Source organism: Doryrhamphus excisus, chromosome 14, assembly GCF_030265055.1.
Source record: "Doryrhamphus excisus isolate RoL2022-K1 chromosome 14, RoL_Dexc_1.0, whole genome shotgun sequence".
NCBI classification, from domain to species: Eukaryota; Metazoa; Chordata; class Actinopteri; order Syngnathiformes; family Syngnathidae; genus Doryrhamphus; species Doryrhamphus excisus.
This window is the reverse complement of record NC_080479.1, coordinates 6986756-7007344: the sequence shown is the minus strand read 5'-3', so window position 1 is coordinate 7007344 and position 20589 is coordinate 6986756. Positions and strand designations below refer to the sequence as shown.

The 20589-nt window shown below is 45.7% G+C and overlaps 1 protein-coding gene across 2 annotated transcripts in view; it reads right to left on the bottom strand.

Annotated features, from left to right (window-relative positions):
- The window catches only part of LOC131101775 (teashirt homolog 1-like), a 111421-nt gene extending 91251 nt beyond the window's left edge, over positions 1–20170 (bottom strand). For both annotated transcript variants that reach the window (XM_058047124.1, XM_058047123.1), the window contains exons 1-2: positions 20047–20170; positions 19127–19189 (exon numbers count right to left, since the gene is read on the bottom strand). The gene's annotated coding sequence lies outside the window, so the exon portion shown is untranslated. The remainder of the gene's footprint in view (positions 1–19126; positions 19190–20046) is intronic.
- Between the last annotated feature and the right edge of the window lie 419 nt (positions 20171–20589).

Sequence of the window (20589 nt, the reverse complement as noted above, 5' to 3'; positions counted from 1 at the left end):
GTGTGTGATGAAGGAATGATGAGGCTGTGCAGTTGATTGGCTTCTGTTTAACTAGCCATGTTACTCGCACTGTTTGGGGAATGTCTTTGTGTTACGATGTGGACACCCGCAGCCCATCCATGTACAAATGACTAATGTGGAAAAATGTCAAAATGTCGATTTGTTGCTTTCCTCCAAACATCGTCCGCTAAGACGATGTCGGCTCCTTCCAGAAACACAGAAGGGAGGTTTGACTCGCCGTCTTTGTTTCCCTACGCTCGTCCCTCCCTCCCTCGCTCGCTCTCGAGCGCTAGCATATGTCTCCAATCATTTCCTCCCAGCCCCCCACCTGCCGCCCTTGTCCTTCCTCCCACATTTCCTCCACCTTCCTTCGCTCCGTCACGTCTCCCCGTGTTGGACCAGAGTGGCGACTGGTGCAGTTATCAATCACCGACCTTGTCAGCGACGACACTCTCTTGCTTTTATCCGTCTCTCCCTGCTTTGACAAATTTGTTCCAGTTAATAAGCCTTCCCAAATGACCCCCCCTCCTTTCCCCAATCCCCTTTTCCTAATTAAGCACAGGCAGCATGGAGGGGAATATGATACTTAATTAATGATGAGATAAACTCTCTCCCAAGGCCCTGTCAGAAAAGCATGACACCATGTTTGGCGCTTGGAGATCACGTTAACGCCACAGAAGACGATGGAGGAAAAATTGACGGCTATTTTTGCCGTTACAGTTTGTCATCTGGCAGGCGAGGGGGGGGGGGCATAATACACGACAACGTGTATTATGTGTAAATCCACACTTAACAGGAAGAAGTATTGTAGAACAAGACATATCTTACAGTGGCGGCTAACAATGGATCCTGCTGGCAACAATCTGTTGTGCGCGTCTGTAGCTTTAATGCTAATGAGCTGGATTTGTCCAAGAGCTTTTGATTCGATCCTTAACACAATAATATCCGTCCACCATGCAACCCAGCAGCAGGTCGTGAATGTAATGTAGCGATGTAAGAAGTGCTGCTAAAGTTTGTGCAGAGCCGCTCCGTCCACTCGCTAATCCTCGCCTCCACGACGGCAAATAAACTTCTTACGAGTACCCATCACTAAAAAAAAAAGATGAGGAAACGCTGCATTATCATTAATTTGGCAAAGAATATATGCGATATACGGCAATGCCTCGTTTATCACGGTTAATTGGTTCCAGACCCGACCAGTACAAGCGAATTACCACACCGTTTACTGCAATTCCACATTTTGGTTACTGCAATTCTACATCTTGTTACTGTATAGGTTATTGTTTTTGATGTACATATATTTACACTTATTTTGAACAGCACCTGCCACTTTTATATTTATATTTTTATCCTTTTCCTTATTCTACTTTCTACAAAATGCACCGTGGAGTTGCACTCAAATTTCGTTGTACGCAATACAACTGATTCTGATTCGGATTCCTTTCGTACTTGTGGCTTAGAAAACCTGTTTAAGCTTCTGAATATGTTTTTCAACATTGGAGCCCTCTAAGGACAAAACAACACCCCCATAGTCGCCTGTACAGTTTTTATTATCCTATATGGCATATCCTATAATAAGCCATCTAAGACGTAAATAAGACTTGTGCTTGTGTGTATCACAGTAAGTGTTGTCTAGTGCCAGTCGGGGACCAGAATGGGTGGCGGACAGCAAGTGACAACGGGGGTTCGGAGTTATGTAAAAAGACAGGGTTACATAAGGAGTGGGACATATGAACATCATGCTATGCTGTTCATGAAACTTGTCTGGAGGCACCTTTATTTTAATATCTGTAGCGAAGCCTTTTTGTGTTGACACAAAGCTGTCCACACGGAGGCCTTGGCGAGGAAGTTGAATGAAAAGGCAGACTATAACATCACTGCATGCGGAGAAGAGGAAGTAAATGTTAGAATAAAGGCGGAGCAATTATCCCAACGCGGGCACCGCACAGGACGCCTGCGAGGACCCTCCGCCTCAGTCACCCGTCAGCCATCACTTACACATCACAATTAGCATAAAAACAGCCGCACTATTTTTACCGAGCGTTTGAGCTCCTCACGGCAGATGTACGACTTGACGACGACAACTGCATTTTAGCTCCTGCTCTTCAAATTAAATCCACACTGACGACTTTGATACGCGCGCTGAGTGAGTGTTTACATCCCAGCGGAGCGGGCGGGAAAAATAAATAAAGCCAAAAGCAATCACAAACAAGCAAGAGCAAACGTGACATATTTACCATAGGAGCTGCGGTGAACTTTGGTCCACATGAAACGCATCCATAAAGTCAGCGTTTGTCGTTTGAAGCCGGATGTTGTTTTTGCTCTTTAATGATTTCTTTCTTCTGATGGTGATGGAAGCCGTGCTGACACCTTCTTTTGCTTCATCAAGTTCCGCTGCACAATTACATGAATTTACTTTCAATAAATTACCATCCTTGCATACATCAGTCAAATCATCCAGCTGAGGCTTTCGCAAACAATATGCATTATTAATTTCATTGTCAGGGTTTATTTGGTTAAGTCCTAAGCGACTTGGACAGCCCCGTAGCCTTGATGATGCATTAAAAAGCATCAGGGTCGGCTTTTATCAGGGGATGACATGCTACCCACCAGCGCTCCACACCCCGCTGAGGCCACAGAGCGGAAAAACACACAAAACACAAACAAACAGTGAAAGACCCATCAAAAACTCCAAAAGACGCACCATCAGCTGTCCGAGCCCAAATAAGGGAATCAGGAAGCGCATCACTGCGATCCCCCCGATTGAGCCTTAAATGAGACCCTCCTCTCTACGGCGCTGAACTGAACGACTGAAACATGCGGCAGACAACAATATGATCCCATTTAGCGGGACGTCGTACGGAAAGCAGGTTTGACTGATTGAAACACGCATACAGCCCACCCGGGGAACGTCAGGAACGACGCAGTTAGCAAAGACAAATTCGGGTGAAATGGCGCCACGTTGCAAGCCATGCGTTTCACCCCCGAGGGCTCCCGGAGCGCGGTGCCGTGTGGCGGCTCTCATCTGCCATGGAGTGATCATCACACATGACAGCTCAGAGGTGCACTCCGAGCTAAACTGTGAAGTGGGGGGGCGGGGGGGGGGGGGGGGTGTTACATACGAGCACAACAGAGAAATGTTGGCACATTCGCTAGGAAGATCAGGGATTTGATTTGGTTGTCAATGTGGAGCAGGCCTGCTGCATGTAAAAGTACGGGTATCGTTCATGCTGCATTCAAGGTTGCTGGGTATTGGCAGATATTCCACTGGAGCTTACAAAGCCTGGGCTACCAAATAAGTTAAAGGTTATTCATTCATTCATTCATTTTCTACCGCTTTTTCCTCACGAGGGTCGCGGGGGTGCTGAAGCCTATCCCAGCTGTCTTTGGGCGAGAGGCGGGGTACACCCTGGACTGGTTGCCAGCCAACCACGGGGCACATATAGACAAACAACCATTCACACTCACATTCATAGTTAAATGTTATGTATTATAAAAAACCTGATGGAAAGTCCATGTGTTTTCATGATGTCAAAGAAAAACCTCCAACATCGGGCTTCGCCACGCATCTGAAAATAACATCTAGCTGTACGTTTGTTATGTTGGTCTTCTGCAAACAGGCTAAGCTAGCATGATGTTGCTGTTCCAATGCCAGCACCGTAGCGCAGATCGCAGCAGTGTCAAAAGACCTGGCAAGATTCAAACATGAGATTTGTCATTCAGAAAAGACCTGGCATGATAATAAAAAACGAATGAATTAATCACGTAATAAATGAAAATGAAGTGGACAATCACTCATCAGCATTTCCATCGGAAGGGTTAAGACAAAAGGTAGAAGCCTAGCTTGGGATAATAATATAATACAGTAAACTTCGGATATATCGGATTCAATTGTTCCCACTGGTTTTGTCCGATATAAGCGAAATCCGTTATATATGTATACCGGAAAATGTCCGTTTTACGCATATATCGGATTTATATCCGGTATATGCGTAAATCGGATTTTATCCGTTATAAAAAGGCACTTCCTTGACTATGTTTCCAATGTACCTGGACGCGCAGGCAACGCTGCAAATGACTTCGTATAGCGGCCTGTCACGATTCGGCGAATCGGAGCGCCACGATGCGGCCATCCGATATATGCGAGGGAAATTTAATGGAAATGCATTGGAACGGGACTGGAGATTTTGTCCGAAATAGGCGAAATCCGTTATAAAAAATCCGATATATGCAATGAATTTTTATTGGAAATGCATTACAGAAAAATTGGTTCTTTTTTATCTGTCCGTTGTGAGCGAATTTCCGATATATCCGAGTCTGATATATCCGAGGTTTACTGTAGTCACATTGTGCAGCCACTACAGCCTGCTACCTTCAGGTCAGACAGATAATCCTGGACATTTCATGTAGGGAAGACCGATTTCCATAGAGTACAACCAATATATGCTTCCTTCCTCATAGGGCATTCTTCCATTCTGAAAAACGTACCAGAATTGTCATACATCTTAAAAAGGCAACAGCAAGAAAAAAGGGCCCTGCCGGCCACCCCTCCATCATTTCTTAGTGGCTCACTGCCCTTATGCTGGTTTTATGGTCCATAGCAAAAACCATCTCTGCACCGGGCCTCGTGTCTTTGCAAGAAGGCTTCAGGAAGAACATCACTACAACCTTCATGACCTCAGCCGGGGGTGTGACTGGGCATCACCATACGTATGTCCCCCGTGTAGAAAAACAATAGCTTTGCTGATGAAGGAGGCCGCCTGCAGCCACCTCAGTCATGCTAACGTAGGCTAAATTCCTAGTGTCAACATTTGCCTTCCAACCCAGCGACACGCTACATTCCAACAATACCAAAGGAAAAAGTACAATTTAAGTACAACTAATACAAAGTTGAAACTTTCGGTAAATAAGGAAACATAGCCACAATAATAAATAAGTATACATTTTTTGGGAGGGGGGTCCAAGAAATATAGGGTGGGTCGTCCCACAGCAGGTGTTTGATGGGGGGGGGGGGGGGGAACAGGGGCAAGGAATCATTGGGGGAGACGAGCTGGAGAAGAAGAATCAGGATGGCAGCCCGTCCTCGGAGGGGATCGCGGCGCGAGCTTGACAACATGTCAATATCACTTTGAGCCTTTTCTCACCGAGCGAGCTTCTAGTGGGAAATCGCCTTCACTTCAACAGTAACAAAAACACTTGACGAATTGGGAGGGGGGGGGGGGGGGGGGGGGGGGGGGGAACTAGTACTTGATCTTTGAGACCGCAGGAAGTCAAATCAAACAAACACACTGAAAAAAGTGAGACAAGACTTCTTTGGTGATCACTGTCAGCACATTTACCGGACCAGACGGCTTTTTCGTGGAGCGCTCGGCAGCGAGCTCGCACCCGTCAGCTGGAGATCTGACGCTCCTCCATCCGGTTTGTCAATCAGTCGCCTCTCAGAAGATGACAACATGACTGAACACAAACGTGCACGAACAGCCTCAGCTGCGGTTCCGTGGACGACTGCACTTTTTTTTTTTTTTTACATTTGAAGCGTATTTTCAGCATATTTTCCTGCTAATATAACTGCACACCCGAAAGGTGTCATCTCCTCTCTCCAGGGGCGACAGCCACTCCTGAGCGCTGATTTGCCCCGAGGGTGGGCTGCCACGAACGAGCGCTGAATAAACATGAGCCTCATCCTCCTTCCGCTACACTTGTAAGGGGTCAGAGGTCATATTTACAAGAACATCACATCCACTTACTATAAAGGGTTTCTACTGATGACATCTTCCCAACGTCCTACCAAGAACACCTTCAGTCCAAACTTCATCCTAATGCAGTCATTCCTCCTCGATGGTGGTCAATTACTTCCAGAGTCGACCGTGGTGAGTGAATTTCCGTGAGGTAGGATTCAATATTAATACATATGTCAATTATTATTATTATATCAATGAATATATAATATTAATACAAATATCTCCGCAAGGTTCAATCAAATGATGGAGTTTAGCCACCGTTTAGCCACCATAGCTACAGAAACCGCAACTTTTAACTTTGGCAAACTTTGATGCTACAACTGGAAAACGGGAGGAAATTGCACTTCATCAAGACGCGTCAAAGTCTTCTAACAGGTGATCAGTGCTGACGTCAAATTCCGCAGCACAGCCAAGTGCCCACCTTAGGGATTACAATCCTATTTTTCCTCATGGAAATAAATAACTCCTCCGCTCCTTGAAGACAGTGTAAACAGTAAACATGCTGAATAAATCATTTCCTCTCTCTTTTATAAACGCACCCATGGGCGTTTGCGTCTCGGCAGGCCCTCTCACGCCATGTTGTCTTTTTGAAGGCGAACCTGCGCCGTCGGGGCCTCGGACGGCCGTTTCATCTGGTCGTCTGGCGCCTGACAAGATCTGACTGGGCCGGTCCCGAGTGGGTCCTGCAGCTCAGCAGCTAGCCATCACCCCCCATAAAGAGCAGTCGTTTCCTTGCATGCCAACCATGTCCAACCGTGGAGGCGAAGGCGGGAACGAGATCTCAAAACCACCGGAGCGATGATTCCGCACTTTGGTAAGGAAACATGCAAAACTTTGACATATCTGTATGACATGCGTGCTTGTGTGTCTTATAAAGCATTGTGACAACACATACAGTAGGGGGCGCCACCAGTCTTCCCAGTCAATAGTCTTTGCGTCTATGGGTCCATTTCCTCCATGAATAAGTGAGTCAATAATAAATATACAGGAAAATAGAGCAGATGCAAATCAGGGTTACCATGAGGCGACTCAGTGATGCAGCAGCGATTCATCACGGTGGCTGAGGATGCACTCTTTGCTGTCCTTAGCTTTGTTTAATGAAGCCCCCTCCCCCAGCCCCCCTCCCCCAATGCAAATGTCCCTTTCCTTTATTTCCCTTCATCCATGTTGCGGGGAAAAGCGTAAATATTAGCGCCGGGGCGAGGTGAAGTATGGATAGAGCTCACGGTATATATTAAGAATTGCACTCGCTATTGCTTCGACACAAGCGGACATGGTGAGGTTATTGCGTGGACGTACAACGCTGCCAAATACCTGCCACGCACCTCGCAATAAGGACGTTCAAACCAACGCAAACGAGCACGGACATCTTTCCACCATTTTTTGTCAATAGGTGTTAGTCTATGGCAGGTTTATCATCCAACCCACCACAGTCCAAGTCATGAGATCCCGCAGCCAAAAAGTACTGGACCTGTGGTTCTACAGTGGTTTGGGTGCGGAACCCTCTATGGCGCGGTCTTCTCCAGCAGATATCTGCTGCTGTGTGGGACAAATGGCACATTAAGTCCGCAGTGACCCAAACTGCATTTTCTTCAAATATTTCAAAAAGGGACAACGTGAGCTGCTGGAATCTATCTGGCGTGCTGATCTCCAGCAGACATCTGCAGCTGTGTGTCGGGCGAACAACACAAGCTTGACAAAGTCGTCCAGAAACATAACACGGACAAGGAAGCAAGGTGCATTCACGGACATCAGGTCATTATTTAATTCAGTCATTCATCTTTTTTTTTTTCTAGGCATAGACCCGGCAACCTTTTAGCTCCCGACCCAGCTGTTGGGAATCACTGGTGTAGACATGTCTTTGGCTGATGAATAAAATGCTGGGGTGGCGACTCAAACGTGGTACGGCATCTAAATGCTTCATGGATCAAAATGAGTCCATAAGAAATGTGAAATGCTTTTTTATCATTGTTGTGGAAAACATGACTCAAACGTAGTACTTCTTTGAAGAATATCTCTAATAGCTCGGTGGTCCACACAGCGACTTCCACATCATCTTCCTGTTTCACAATGTTCATTTTCTTTGGACGGTGGAGCACAATGAGTCACTGCTGCCCTGCAAACTACAGCAATGTGATGAAAATGTCAACCCGAGCGTCTCGCTTAGCAAAGCCACGGACAGCAGAGGACAGGAAGCTCACCATATATCCTTAAAAAGTTTTTGTTGGGGGAAAAATGTGAAAGTGAATAAAAGTCCTGAAGACGGCGTACGGGAGACATAATTGAAATAATGTGCATACGTAGCGCTACATGACTGCGGCCCGGCCCGGCCCGGCGTAATGAAGACGGAGCTGAACAGTTGGACAACATATTGCCAGACAGCAGCCATTAGCCAGGGAGCGGCAAAAAGCACATCAGGGGAAAACTCAAGGAGATGGAGAGGCAACGAGGAGCGGCAGGAGGAAGAGGGAGCGCCGGGGCCCGGGCGGAGCGTCACGATAAGCGGGGCCGACAAGCCGCGAGCGCGCCCCGTGCTCCGACACTAATTGCCCGTGAAAGGTGACCCGCGGTGAGGCGGAGGCGCTCAGCTCCGATCGGCCTCGCGCGCCCCTGATCGCACGCGACACCAGACAGCCGAGCCGTCAACGCCGGCCACCAGCGCCACCCGCTCGACAGCCGGAACCCATCCGCAGACCGGGAGAGGAAGACAGATGGAATGCTTTAGGAGAAATTTGGCTGACGCAGGCCTGGATGGACGGACGCGTGGAGTAGGGACGCTACAAAGATGCTAACCAAGCTGAAACCAGGAATGGAAGACGAGTGGGCGATCACTTAAAAGGTGAAAAGTCATCTTGCTAAGAGCGGTTCCAACATCACGCCCTCATGATCTATTATTAGGCTAAATATAGTGAAAGACAAGTCATACGTATGTACTATGCTGGTCCCAAACATGGAGACGTGGGATTACATCGCATTACCTTCCCAAAGTTCTCCCATGTGGAAGGGGTTCTTACTTTGTCCTCCATCTTCTATCATGTTGCTGCAGTGATGTCAACACTGAATAATAGCAATGACTATAGGGGTGTTATATCATTTCGTCATGCCTCTAATAATGGTTAAAAAAAAAAAAGTGTAGTCACAAAGTCGCAAACCTAACATAAATGCTCCAACTCCAAAAATGTTTCATTTCTAAAATTGTAGTTCTGGAAGCAATGAAACGTGATCAACTATACAATAATCCCTTGTCCGTCATGTTCACTTGGTTCCAGACTCCAAAGTGATCACTTAATTTCTCTTCTACAGTCCGATAGAACAGTCACGCCCCCAAATCATCCAGGAAGTAAAACCCACAATACGCTCGCTCCTAACCAGCCAGTCCTGACAATTATGTCACATTTTATTCAGTTAATCAACAAACTCAAAAATATATTCACAAAGTAGTCACAGGAGAATCCTCAGCTAGCTATAATACACTTCACTTTACCATCTTGGGAGGGGGAGCGGGGCTCCCCCAATATTTGAGCCAGCGTACCACCACTCGGCCTTGTACCACGGTTTGAGAATCCCATCTAATTTAGTTAGCGTGTTTTATGACTGTGAGAAAATCATTCATTCATTTTCTACCGCTTATCCTCATGAGGGACGCGGGGGTGCTGGAGCCTATCCCAGCTGTCTTTGTGCGAGAGGCGGGGTCCACCCTGGACTGGTGGCCAGCCAATCACAGAGCAAATAATACAAAAGAGAGATAATAATGTAAAAAAACGACTACGTTTCTCCATCGGCGGTTCATTTTCCGAACTTGGAAAAAAGCAAACTTGAGCGACCAAACAGATCCGGGTTTGGGCTTTCATCATGAAAGTCCCAAGATAGAAAGAAGTCTCCTCATTATACTCCCAAGCAGCAGCAGTCGGGATGGAGTGGGTGTCTGGGGGAGGGAATTTGCACCAGTCGTTCCGTTCCACTCAGGTTAAAATAGGGGGAGGAATTAGAAGTTGTGTATTTTGGGGGACAAATGTGTTGAAGGAAATGAGGCGTTTGGATGCTTTTAATAATAAATACAATATAGTCTGCTTGCCCCCCCCATCCCCCCACCCCGACTCACATTTATCAACCTGTTGGCTGCCTTGCTATTGATTTTTTTTTTATTTTTTAAGAGGAACTTTTGACTCCATCAGTGTGCTGAATACAGTATGACAACACTGCAGACATTAATAACTGTTATTAATGTTTAATTAATTTAATTTAATTAAATAGACTGTTATTAATGCCCCCCCCCCCCGACAAGGGAACATTCTAAACATAAAAACATGTATTAAAGTATTATATACAGTACTTTATGTATTGTGTCTCCTGGATGGGAGAAGTAGGGCAGGTTTGCTTGTGTTTAGTGACACCCTTTGGCAGCGTAGAGTATTACTGGAAAGTCATATTATTCTTCCCATTAGATCAAAGTGTATAGAAGAGGAGATCTTAGCTCTGCATGAAAACATCCAACATCCATGTCTGTGTGTGTGTGTGTGTGTGTGTGTGTGTGTGTTGGGTGGGTAAAAGCACAACTTCCATTTCACAGGTTAAAACACGGAATAGGATGACATGCTGTGTTTTACTCGTGAAAAGGTAGGGGGTCTTAGGCAAATATTTCAAGAAGTGACCACCCCAAAATGTGCCCTTCCCACCGAGACAGAGACTGTTTGAGTGGCAAAAGGGCTCACTCCGTTCATGCCGCTGTTCCACGGATATATTGCTGATCCACGTTTCTTTGATTACGTTTTGAATAAATTTATTTATTATTGTCGCAAGCCGAGTGCCCACGAATGAGAAACCTTGTGACACCCAAACATTCCAACAAATAAATAAAAAATCAGAACAATTCACGAATTCGCTGTACAATTGAAATGGTTTTGTTTTTGTTTATGAGTTTTATAATCAGAATTGAATATCGTGGAAGGCGACAGTATTTCTTTTCTTCAAATGATGTTAACGAGTTTACCGTGTTTGAAGTGAACTCCCAACTGAAGTTGGAGCTCCCATCCTTTAACGGCCATAAGCAGTCAGACCTTCTAATTAAGGAGATAGCAGCTAATGCACCGCCGGGCTTTTAAAGTGGAAAAAACTCCTCTAAGTCCGCCTTTCCTGCGCTCCTTTCCCCCAGAGACCCCCCCTGGATATCCCTTTGCTGGTTCCTCCGAGACGACCAAAAAGTGGCAAAGTGTCGGCACGGTTTAGGCCGCAAACACGGGCGCGATTAACATGTGGCCGGGGTGCTGGCACCCCGAGGGTTCCTTCCTTCGTGGCTCTGAAGCGCTCCCTGACAGGCGACCGCTCGGCTTTTCTAGTTAATTAAAGGGAAAAACATGGCCTTTACCAGCGCACACTTGGGCTCGGTCCGCATAATGGGACGTAATTAACTTCCCCCGCGTGGTTACTTCACTTCAAAGGCTGACTTCAGAGGCAGCCTGGCGAATGTTTGTATTGACGATGGCGGACTTATCACTGATGCCGCCAAAGCCACCGGCACGGAGAGGCTGCCGGATACAGGACCAGGAGAACCAAAAGCTTCAAAACAAGGCTTCGGGTGTCAATTAAAACCTGCAGAGGTGCAGTTCGAGTTCTTCTTTCATTTACCGTGGAGGATTTACCTTTGGAAACATCCCATCTGTATGGGTTATGTTAGGGGTTGGGTTATGTAAGGCGGTACGGACCTCCAGTCGCTCCTTTAGCAGATATTATCTCATGACTAATGCGGCCAACAAACAGGAACCTTTCTCTCTGAGGTGACGACACCCCCGCTGGCACATATGACATATTACATTACTTATTATGACATATGACGTGTTATTATTTCTTTGCAGAGCTGACAGTAAATCTCCATCAGTTTACTTTCTGGTTGCATCAAGTTCTGTTTGCTTTTTTGAAATGATAGATAATAAATAATGATAAACCACAATAATCCAATTTTCTTTCATGATATTTACTAGCACTACAAATATTTTATTAATTAAAATTATTAATTAATTATAATAAATAATTATTATATTAATAAATAACTTATTATTATCATCTCTGTTTCTTTTAACCAATAATGACCCTCAGCTCTTTATAGTTCACTGATGGACTCACTATTTAAACGTCAAAAATATTAATCCCAAAAATGATTGTAGTACAAAAAAAGAACAGTTTTACTGATGTTCTTATTTTTTAATTTAATATTTCATATATTTAATTTAATATTTGTTATAATATTTGGAATAATGACAGCAACATAATCTCATTTCTTTCCCCATCACTGCCATGTTGTGATAAAGTCCTAAAGACTAGCGTGTTAGCACGGACGTCCCCCACATCCTCCTTCACACTTTCACTTTGTCGTGTGTGTGTGTGTTTGTGTTTGTGTGTTTTGGGTCGGACTCGGCTGAACGTTCTACCTGACGGCTCTCTGTGACGCGAGGTGACGGGTCAAGAACCGCTATGCAGACTGGCGGCCATCAGTGGCGGACACCCCCAGTCACACATCAATACATCAGTCAACATGCTAACACACACACACACACACACACACACACACACACACACACACTCACACACAGTCGCCATGCCGCGGCGGTTGGTCCCAGGATGAATTTACACGTGTGCTAATTAGACTGGAAGAAATGATTGGCTGCTCGCAACATGGAAGTAAAGAGTGCCCATGCGCACGGACCAGTGGAATATCACACACACACGTTCACACACACACGTTCACACACACACATTCACACACACACACGTTCACACAAACACATATACACAAGCCCTAGTGGATGCTAATGCAGCGGGGCATGCCCCATCCCACCGTGTCAAGAGACGCACCTCGGCCGACTTTGGGCTGTGTCACATGTGATTTAGTGCGTGTCAACCACACCGCCCCCCTCCCTCCATCGGAGTGTGCGGTGCAAGTTATTAGGTGAGGGAGGGGGCGGAGGGGGCGGAGGGGGCCATATGCTGTGATGCCACTACTTTCGTACCAAAGTCCGTGTGTAAACATCACCCTTTCTTCCTGTGCCTGTGTGTTTTGAGTGTCGGCGTTGACCCCCGCCCCCTGCCCCCCGCCCCCTGCCCCCCGCCCGACAGTATATTGGGCCTTGTTGACATAACACCTCGCGCCAAGCTAGTGCGATTGCTGCTGCTTTACGACGAGCCCACGGCTGCCAAGTCGCCATGTTTGATGTCTGTAAGGCTGGCAGACCTCCCGCTCCCCAGTCTGAGCCTACGGGGGGCGGGGGGGTAAGTGAGGCTCAACATATGGAACCTACACAAGCTATCAGATACATGAAGCCCGTTTTCTCAAGTCTGAAGGCAAGTCCGAGTATGCTCGGGTCTTTGTTGTTGTCAGAGCAGATCTACGGTGATGATGGCCGCCTGGCAACGCGGGTCATGTGATCCTACCGTTGAAGAAAAACATTGACATAAAGTTGATTCAATGCTACAAAAATTGAGCTGGCAAGGTCGGCCAGTACGAGTACTCTCCGCATTGTAGTATTTTTAGAAATGATCTTTGACTTAGCAGTATGACGATATCGGGTATCGGCCTGGTAATTATTATTATTATCAAGCCAATAATTAATTATCACTCAGTCATCATTGAGAAACATTTAGTATTGTGTACTGCATGGAAAACCATAAACGGGTGTTTGGATTTCTGAAACAGACCGGTTGGATTGACGTGACTCCTCGGGGACAAACGGATTCAGTTAGCATCCGCCTCGCTAAGAGTCGGACCTTCTGGAACAAGTTGACAATGCTAACCAAGGATCCCTGCTGGGCGGTTTGAATCAACATGGCGTCAGGTGAGCGCTCAGACTTCTGCCCTGGCACCAGGCAGCATTGAAACAGGAGTTGAGAACATTCAGAAAGCCCTTTGAGTTTTCGGCCATAGTTCCAGTCGGTGACATGAAGACCGTGGCTAACGGTCCTACATCCTACGTACAACTGTGAAAACTCTGTTTTCAATTTTGCCCCCCAGAACCCACCCCGCCCCCACGGTACAAACAGTTCTGAGGTATCTGTCATCGCTTCAAAAGAAGAAGAAAAAGAAGGAAATCAACCAATTTAGCAAAAAAAAGGGACAAGTGAGAGAGTAAAAAAAAAATGAAGCCCCCCCCCCAATTATGAGTAATTACCACTTTGGCTTTCACCATGGTGGAATGATTTGATGCCTTTCAGAAGGTCGTCTGGTTTAGCTCAGCGCAGACAGACGGACAGCACAGCCTGCCTCGTGTTAACGCCGCGGTGGCCAATGCCAGCGCTCATGCAAGCCGGGGCGGGGCGGTTTGGGGGAAAAAAGTATATAATGAGGGGCAGGATGTGCGGGCTATAAATCACAGGTATTCACGCCGGGCGACATCGGAGATCATCAAATAAATAGGGGGGGGGGGGGGGGGATTTAGGTTGGCAAGGAGTGGAGACACGCCAGCACTAGCAAGACACCACAGACATGCTAGCTTGCGAGCTTGGCACCATCAGGGGCCCCAACAAGCGCTAGCAATAAAGACACCACAGACATGCTAGCTTGGCACCATCAGGGGCCCCACCAGCGCTAGCAATAAAGACACCACAGACATGCTAGCTTGTTAGCTTGGCACCATCAGGGGCCCCAACGGCGCTAGCAATAAAGACACCACAGACATGCTAGCTTGGCACCATCAGGGGCCCCACCAGTGGCCCCACCAGCGCTAGCAATAAAGACACCACAGACATGCTAGCTTGTTAGCTTGGCACTATCAGAGGCCCCATCAGCATTGGCAATAAAGACACCACTGACATGCTAGCTTGGCACCATCAGGGGCCCCACCAGTGGCCCCACCAGCGCTAGCAATAAAGACACCACAGACATGCTAGCTTGGCACCATTGGGGGCCCTGCCAGTACTAGCAATAAAGCCACCTCAGACATGCTAGCTTGTTAGCTTGGCACTATCAGGGGCCCCATCAGCATTAGCAATAAAGACACCACAGACATGCTAGCTTGGCACCATCAAGGGCCCCACCAGCGCTAGCAATGAAGACACCACAGACATGCTAGCTGGCTAGCTTGGCACCATCGGGGGCCCCACTAGCGCTAGCAACAAAGACACCACAGACATGCTACCTTGCTAGCTTGGCACTATCAGGGGCCCCATCAGCACTAGCAATAAAGACACCACAGACATGCTAGCTTGGCACCATCGGGAGCCCCGCCAGCGCTAACAATAAAGACACCAGAGACATGCTAGCTTGGCACCATCAGGGGCCCCACTAGCGCTAACAAAAAATACACCACAGACATGCTAGCTTGGTACCATCAGGGGCCCCACTAGCGCTGGCAATAAAGACACCACAGACATGCTAGCTTGCTAGCTTGGCACCATCAGGGGCCCCACTAGCGCTAACAAAGACACCACAGACATGCTAGCTTGGCACCATCAAGGGCCCCACTAGCGCTAGCAATAAAGACACCACAGACATGCTAGCTTGGCACCATCAGGGGCCCCACCAGTGATACTGCCCCCCCTATTTGACATCATAGACAGGGGGTAACTTATTGTTGTGGCAGAATTGGTTAGATGTTTTGGTAAAATTTGCGTGAAGGTGAAAGTTATGCTTGTTTTTTCCTTTTTTTGTTGAGAAATGATATTTGCTGAAGCGTAACTCCAGATGATGACTAAAGAAGACAAAAGGAGATGAGTGTGATCATCCTTTCGGTGTGTACCAGGTCTACCAGACCTACAACTACATTCCGTGTGCCTTCAATAAACAGTCCAAATGGCCAAAAATGGCCGCCACTGAGAGGCATGTCTTTTGAAAAATGATTGAGTTCATATGGAAAAAATAGTTGTTATTTTTACTGGCATGAAGTGCACGGTGTAAAAACCATGCTTTGGAGGTCTTGTGACCCCTTTTACACCTGCTGGACCCACCACAGCCAAACATTGCCATGACACTCCACATGTCAACGCTCCTCCGGCAGCTCCGGCGTGGAGAAATCCATTAGATGGAGTCTTCAGCGTTCCTGAGTGACAGTCCTCCATGCCCCCCCCCCCCCCCTTTTGACTGGCAGCCCCACATTCAAACAAGCCCTCAGATCGCCGTAATAGTTTCAAACCCCTCCCATTATCCCGTCAAAGCAACACGATGGCGCCGCATCGCACAGCTGACACTGGAACACCGAGGCCGGAATTCTTTCCTACATGAGTCCGAACAAACTCAAACTGTTAGCGAACGAGCTTCTTGCTAGCATCCGGCTGCTATGACTTGCTGTGATACAATGACCACTTCCACAGCCTTGAATTGGTGTCATGCTTCTGGTCCGCTTCCTTGGGACTCTGTGGGTCCCGTCCTGTTCGCTAGCGTGTAATGACGGGATACGGTGATTATGGGGGCAGCCCCACCTGGGGGGCTCCGCCAGCGCCAATGATGTCTGCCGTCGCCTCGGAAACACAACAGAAAACACTGAAGTCATTCCAGGTCTGTCCTTGGCGGTCCGGAGCCTGTGAGTAACCAGACCAGGAGGGCAGCCATTTCTTTCCAAAATAGCTGGCTGCTATCTGGTTTCTAATCCAAATAAACCGCCGCTTGCTTCGTACCGTATTTGCTTCCACGCCGCCTAATTAGCGCTCAGCAGCGAGCGGCGTTGACACTCACTTTGAAAAGAAAACATGACAAAACGTTTTGACAGGCAGGAGCGGACGGCGACACTTTCAGCCCAAACGTCCTCAGACGGGCGGCAGGCGAAACCAGGAAGTCAACTCATCGTCAACCTGCGTCCTTCCTGCGTCCTTCCTGCGTCCTTCCGTCTTAAGGATGCTAGCAGGCTCTAGTCATCGGGATGCTAAATGTCTCCTTAGTGCTTTTATGTGAATATTATGATTTATTATCATCTGGAATATTTCATATTACAATTAAAGCTCTTGGAAAACTTGGTAACTATTCAATGTGCTGTTTTTTAAAAATCATTTTAAGATGTAAAAAACTAAATAAATCAATGAATATATAAACAATATCTACTGTACTTGTTTGCATTGTTGTTTATTTCCCTCCAACGATGTCCTGCTGGTTTCAGGTGATTATGCATAATCATGAAAGCAATTATATCAAATATTGGATATATTTCATCATATTTTATTTTAACTCTGAATATTATATTTTTAAATGGCAGCCATTTTATTTCATTGCCGCTCTCTTCCAGCATTCCTGCTGATGGTTGCACCCAAGTATCACGTCTACGTCCACGTTGACAAATTGTGTTGTAATGCAGGTCAATACAAGGTGGCGCCATGGAGCCATCAGCCAGCACGGCAGCGCCCCCTAAAAGCCCCCCCATCATTGATCGGCGGCCTGATGAGGATGTGGCGGCCATTTAATCAAACATGGTAGCAGCACGCCGTTGGACACGGACGAGCTTGTCTCGCTCATCGATTGGTCGCGCTGGCGATCAGATTCGAGGCTGAGGAGGCGCCGAGGCACACACGTACACACACACACACACACACACACACACAGCTACAAACTATGTACAGTACATCCTTCGGGATTCCAAACTATTTGATGATAAACACAAAGACGTCAACGCAAACGGGTCATGTGACCACTAATGGCTAATGGCCCACATGTGGTCCACCCCTCGGCGTCCCCTTTACTCCTGGTTGGACGTACGTGTCCTCATACTCATACCGCACATTCTCCTGGGAAGTACATGTTGTTATTCCTTTACTCGTGGAATATTACTAACGTATTCCGGTAATACTGTGTACTTATAGTCACATTTTACACACACATTTACAGTACAGTATATATTAGCGTTTCACTCACACAATGGTTTGAGTTTCCCAAATATTAATATATTTGCTGTACTTTATTCTTGGTATTTTTATGTTCAAACAATTTTGTATTTTGTTCTTTCCTGTCATTTCATATTTTCAGTTTAATTTTGTAGAATGAGGACATTTTTTGCCTAATATTGTGACCTTGCTCTTATGTGTGGAAGATTATTTCCCTCATTTTAAATGTGTAGAAAAATTATGCCGAATGCCCCCCCCCCACACACACACACACAGCATGCTGACTCTATTCTAACAAAAAAACAAAAAATGTATATTTTTGTGTCATATTTCAACTTTAGGCTCAAATTGCTCTGCCTTGATCCTCTTCACTTTTCACAAATACACACACACACACACACACACACACAATCATTCCCCTCATAATATTTCAAATGTGTGCTATTTTTTCCCCTCTGAGTGTACCGACTTTATTGTCTGAAAACTTTATGGTCATAATATTTCAACTTCAGTTAGAAATTACTCTCACAATAAGGCTGACATTTTGCATCATTTCACACTGAAAGCTGCACATTTATTGGCCGTTTGGGATGAAAATATGCAATCATATTTATTTCCCATTAAAAGGAAGGAGATTCACAATTGCGTCATTTCATTGGAGAGATGCAGGTTTTGAATCAGCCAACATGCCACAAGAAGGGAATATTTGCTATAAAAAATAGAATTAAAATATCATTTTGTATTGCAATTTGCAACATTTGCTTATGTGCTGAACATGTGATGAATATCATGAAGACTTTCAGTATATCCCTCATAAAGCAAGAATAACGGCAGAAAATAAAGACTTTCACAACAAGCTGATGTAGCGTATTATGCATACATACTGTACATGTAGCGTACCGCAGGTCTGCGTCATCACAAACAGCATAAATGAATAAATAAGGAACATATAGGGCATCAACGCACCACATTTCATGTGGCAACTCTGCCAATTAACAAGCTCCCCCACTCTCCAAATAAAAAGAAAAAAGGGGCTGATCAAGGCCGGTAGATTTCCACAGTGGATGCATAATTTATGTGGCTGCTACAAAACATCGTTCTGTTCGCTCGCTCGGCTCATTTATCGGAATAAAACGTCCCAGAGGGGCGCCCGTGTAATCGGGCCTAATCCTGGATTGATCGGGAGGAAAAGCTGGAGAGATCTGGGAAAAGCTAGCGAGTCAGGGAAGGAAGACCAGGATGGATTGATGGGAAGAAAACTCTCCAAGAGCCGTTTTTATTTCCTGCTCTCACATTTTAACCCTCCATGCGCCCCCCTCCCCTCCCCAAGTTCCACTTGACACCCCTTGCTCCAAAATGCAAAACTAAAAGCTCTTGCCCATTTTAAGTGCAGAAAAACTTTCTTTTCCTACTTAAAAACAAAGCAATATATAACAACCCTAACAGCACAATGAGCAGAAGTTGAACATTTGATCCCTAAAGGATTAAAATTCATACTTTATTCATATAAAATAATATTATGCTCATTTTTAAAGTGTGTACTTATTATATAGCATGAATGTGGCCTTCATTGTGTCAAAGACTTGGATTACCTTTTCAGTCGGGCTCTGCAGTTCTTTATTGGACATCTGTCGCCCTCTAGTGGTCTTCTTTTGCTAATACAATAAAAAAAGGGTTTAAGAAAAAAAACATTCATTGCAGTTATTGAGTGACGTTCCATTTGAAATACTGATCATTTGAACAAATACATTCATTGCAGCATTACATTTATGGAAATGGAGCACAGATCAACTGAGAGAAAATATTTCTCCAGTTTAGAACATTTATTTCATTTCCTTGTATTTTTTTAGATTTATTAATTAGATTTTTTAAAATATGGTCAAATGTAAGCTTCCGTTCTTGCGTATTCTTAGTTTTGCTATTTTCTACTAAGCTTAACAATAATTCATTCGATAATTCAATTCAAAGATTCATTCGTCGCTTGCGAGCAGCAAGTGCTGCACTAGAAGTCCAATGGCGCTACCTGGTGGCCAAACGCGGTAACACAACTACAGGACGTGATTAGCGACTGTAGGCCCTGATGGGAATTAACTAGAAAGGCTAAACATATGTATGTATGTATGTATGTATGTATGTTTACCAACTTGTATACGCTACAAAATTTAAATTATGAATCTGTAACTTTGCATACGCTTTTAATTTGACTTCCGAATTAGTGGTTTTCATTGAATGAAAAGTTACATCTTGACCGGAAATAGCTTTAAAAATCTCATAACACGATGTTAACAACAAAAATGGTACAAACCATATACTTGAAATAATATTAATGCGTATCAATGCAGCGTTTTGGGCATAAAATAAAGAAAACAATTGCACTAGTCTACTATTCCATTCATAGTGCTCGTGCTGTGCTCTTTCACAGGTGGCGTCCCAATTAGCAGTCGTTAGCCATTAGCAGTAAACCTACGATGGCATAAATATACACATAACTAAATCCACAGCTTTAACTCACCCTTTCTTTGCAACGCAGAACAACTGCTGGGGGTTCATCCTCACCGACGCCGTCGAACCCCCCCCCCCAAAAAAGATCCTGCAGGCAAGTCAGCCGTCATTGACTAGTGGCAAGTGGCGTCACGTGACGCACCATGCCGGAAGTTAAGTTGCTTTAAAATACATATACGCACTGGACTACAGAAAACGGAGTAAGTAGATTATTAAAAAGATTATTTTCTATCACAAAACGTCTTTATTTAATTAACTATTAACTAATTTTCTACGTGTTTTTCTTTGAAAGTGAACAGTGTACTCACCTTTGATGGCAAAAACTCAGAAGGCCACGCCCATTTCCTGTTTGCAGTGATTGTTTACTACTGATTTGGTTTCTTGAAACTTGCTTGAGCAGCGTATGAAACGTGCCGTTGAAGGGGAGCAGAGGTCAGCGATCAAAAACAATAAGCGACCTTTGACTGGAGCGTGGACTGTTCATGGGTGGCGTCACAGGATGTCATGGGGAGCCCCCATTGGTCTTGCAGGGTGTCAATAGGCTCTCTCTCCA